Source organism: Boleophthalmus pectinirostris, unplaced genomic scaffold (assembly GCF_026225935.1).
Source record: "Boleophthalmus pectinirostris isolate CB_2022bp ecotype Guang Dong unplaced genomic scaffold, ASM2622593v1 HiC_scaffold_7, whole genome shotgun sequence".
Lineage (NCBI taxonomy): Eukaryota > Metazoa > Chordata > Actinopteri > Gobiiformes > Gobiidae > Boleophthalmus > Boleophthalmus pectinirostris.
In genome coordinates this window covers 17,477,827-17,482,070 of record NW_026571473.1, presented here as the reverse complement: position 1 = coordinate 17,482,070, position 4,244 = coordinate 17,477,827, and positions in this window count along the sequence as shown.

Here is a 4,244-nt window from a genome sequence, read left to right as displayed (position 1 = left end):
TATTGAAAAATGTTTACCTCAACTCAAACTGCACACGGATACAAGCACAGGTCAATCATTGAGTAAGTATTTGTATTTAATTTAATTATATTTTTTATTTGCGCCATTTCAATGATGTTAGACAGTTTAAAACAAAGAGGTCCTTTTGGCACCGTCCCGGGCAGCTCATTCAGAGGATTGTAACTATGATCATTGCCACCAGATGGCGTCATGCTCCAGATTAAATCGTAAAGTAAAGTATGGGGTAAATTAATTTAAGTTCATTTCTGCATGGCAATTTGTACAATATGTCCCAATTTAATCTTGCCTATTGGCCTACTGTATATGTGTGCTACCTTCAGTCTTGTCTAAAGATTAAGTTATTCTTAATAGGCTAAATTTATGTAATTTTCTTGATGAATTATTTGTTCATAACCATAGGCCAGTGCTATGTTATCTTAATTAAAAGCTTGGCTGCATCTGGGGAGAGGAGTATATTCTCTTTTTTTCTGGTGGCCTTCCACACTGCTCCTGTCTGTCTCCAGGGGCTGCTTTGCTAAATGGGAGATTAATGCTGATATGATGTGCTGCCATCCCACTTAATGGACCTTGGCGTCATTATTTCCTGCTCTATGAGTAATCTATGCCCAGGATAGTGAGAGGGTAAGTGGAAAAACAAAGGGACAAAACAGTCTGTTACTACTACATTACCGACACAACGTACAGTGATCTTAAATTAGATAGATTTGACAGTTTGCTCGTTTTACAGTCTTCTCAAACAATTTGAAATCATAGATCTTTTTGAGTGCTTTAGAGATCTATTCCTGTGTGATTCCTGTGATACTAGTAGGTAGTCAAATGGAGCCTAACCACTCAGTATTGTTATTTAAGTTGTATTGATAACAAAAACAAAAATAAAAATTAATTATAGTCATGTTAGAGTTAAGACAAATTAAATCCAGTACTACTCTCTTACATCTACAATGAGGTCTTCACTGTCCTCTTTTCTTTCAGTGCTCCTGGGAATGTCCTGAATCATTTGCTCTGGACCTCTGGTCACAAACACTTTCACTGTGGCCACACAAAGAGAGCCTAGTGTGTGTGGGGGTAAATGCGGTGGATTAAGAGAAGATTAGCCACCTAACGGCAAGCAATTTATGAAGAACATGCTTCTGTAAATTGCTCCCTCTGGTTTACCAGTCCTTACCTTTGTCAGAGAATGCTGTCATGTTCTCCCAATGCTGCTGCAGGTCACACAACACTGGCCATACTGTGGAGGCTAGAAAGGCCTCGGACTCATGCTGCTAACAGAGCTGTCAAGAAACTGTTGCTGTCTTTTAAGTTTGAATGTACTCATCTCATATTCCAAATATTATTTGAGTCTTTCTTTACAGCCCAAATGTATTTTTTTCAATTCTGTCTTTGACTGTCCATGATTTGTGGTCACAGGCTCAGAGGAGGTAATACTGCCCAGGCTTATTAACATACCTTACAATTGATTTACCCATGTTTTTGATTAAGGCTAGTGGAAATAAGACAATGAAAAAGGGAGAACATAGCGTATGACAGCTGAGCTGTGGTGACTGAGGCTGTGTGCCTATTTGGTTGCACAGAGCAACAGTCGGATAATGGATGACAAAGCCTGTTGGAGCCAGCCGTTCCATTAAGTTTTGTTAATGCGGTCATCCGCCTTCATATCCACTTTCAGAGCTGCTCACTCACTCTGCCCACTGAGTATGGCCCATCGCCTATCACTACTGCACACCAGTGTCTTCCTCTCTCTCCTTATTCACTTATTCTATCTCTTTTCCACACTGTCTTCTGTATAAAATTATGTTTATTTTAGAGGATGCTGTTTTAGATTTGCCTGTGGGTTTCTGACTGTGTTTTCACATAATCATTGCACAAGAGAATGGTACAAAGTGACAGAGATTTGTGTTGTATATTTTCTTGAGTTCAAATCTGTTCGTGTTTCAGTGACACATGTAGCCAGTGTGAACTCCAGTGTTGTGAAAGCAGCTCACACGCAGCCCTCTTTGTATGAACTGTACGTTTAGTGGGTAGGACCCTAAGAAATTCATGAATGAAGACGAAGGGCGTGTGTGTATGGGGCAATCATTTCCCACTTGCTGGGAATCTAGACATTTTGAGGACCTTGTTAAGTGTTTCCTTCCTTTTTGTAATGCACAGTGTGCTTGTTTTGCAAAATTACAAAAATACTACATGTAAAAATGTTTTTTGCATTTCAACATTTACTCCTTTTAGGATTTAAGAAAGGGACAGGCCTACTAGATTTAAATTAAAGTCAGTGAGATCCTGTATTTGTCAGGGCCCAGGTTGACCTTCAGCCCATGCTTCTTCATCTTTATGTGTACTACCCTGGTTTCTTCCAGCGCATCAGCCCGTTCACTGAAGCTCCTGTCATATTTTCTCCCGTTTGCATCACAATGTATGCCTGTGCCTGCTGATCCGCCTCTGACCTTCTCCTCTCCTCCCTCCATCTGGGGGGGGTCTTCAGAAGAGCCTAATAAACACAAAAACAAATTGTGGCAGGTCCGAAGAATTCTGCGTGGGCCTTGGCTGTTAATGTAATGAAGTGGGTTTCATGGAAATACAAAGCAATTAAACTCCCACAGTGCCTCCCGTCAGACCAGACTGACTGACTGGGACGGGGGTGGTGAGGGGGGTCCAAGAAGAGAGCGAAAATGAGGAGTTAAGATCGGGGGGCTTGATGTGGAGAATAGAGGCATTTAGGCAGCCCAGAGGAGTAGGAAGTGCGCTGGCTGTGATTGAGCTTAAACACCAATTAGTCAAGAGACTGGCCCTTCTCGAGGTCACCCAGGGCCCTGCGGAGCACTGTCCAGACATCACTCACACCCTCCATGTTTGTTTTGCCTGTTTGCCAAAATGATTAGGCTGATTTCAGTTTGATTGCCCACACAATTTATGTTGTTCACGTGAGGAAAGATAGCAGTAATGTATTGTAGACTAACAGAGCAAATGATGTCTAGGCAAGTAATCAAGCAGGCCTGTACCACTATATAAAACATGGTTAAATAATCAGGTCAGATTTCATCCTATTGTGTTCATGAATGTGATTTTGATGGTGTTGTCCAAAAAGATTTATATCCAAATGCTAACTGATGTTAGAATTGTAATCTATATATATGTATTTTCCTTACTATCGAAAACAAATTTGAAATCTAAGTACTGTGACAACGCTATTTTGATATGATCCAGATCCTCCTCCTGTGTTGTCTGAAAAATTACTGTTTTGATCACGATCAAGTATGAAAATATAAATTAATCTGTTCTAGTCCTGGTTTAATCCTGGTCTAGTTTAGTTGCAAATTTAGTCTCAGTTTAGAACCCGTTTAGATGTGGTGATAGCGTGAATTCTCCCTAAGTGTACTGGCATATAAATTGAAAGTAAAAGTTACATCATGATTAGGGTTCCACATTTGGAAACAAGAAATTATAGACTAATTTTATGGTGAGTGAGAAATAGTGAGCCTGTATGATTATCAAACCCACTAATTCCATGTTCATTTCTTCCATCGGGTTAGTTTTCAAAGCTTGCATTCAAGACTAACAACTCAACATGATCTGTGGGATCGCTCCAATCAAGAAGAGTTGAGGTTGGAGCTTTGGACACATATGGTGTGCAATTGTCCGTATCTGTGTGGATGGTACACTGTTGTCTCTGAATGATGTGGCTATGTTGTTTGTTGTCAGTAGATGCTATTTGCCAGATACATGAGAAAGAACTTAAAGCCAGCTTGATTGAAATTCTATTAGAAATAGTTTCCTTCTGCTCCTGTTTGCATTCATGTGGAAGATCTTTGAAAACTTTACAGTCCTTACACATGGCTACCACATCTTTCCAGACACAAAGCTTATTGATCCAGCTGCTTAAATGCCATCAGCACCAAATGTTAACTTGATTGAAACACAAAACATCTGCGTTCCTGTCTTTCATAAAGTCTGGGTGATCACCTTGCTGACTGTGGTGGGCAGAGCAGACACCCCTTTGGTTCTAAGGGCTCAAACCAGCTTTGAAGCTCTCAAATCACTGAGCACAGATAACACATGGCCCAGTGCGGTCCATCCACGGCAAACAGGAAATTAAGAAAGAGTGATGAAACGAATGGGGAAAGTGTTGAGCTATAAACAGTTCAAGTAGCGTGTGAACTTCTGAGCAAAGATTAGATAGTAGTTTGAACATATGACCACCGACCAGGCTCTTCAATCTCACCTGTACAAAT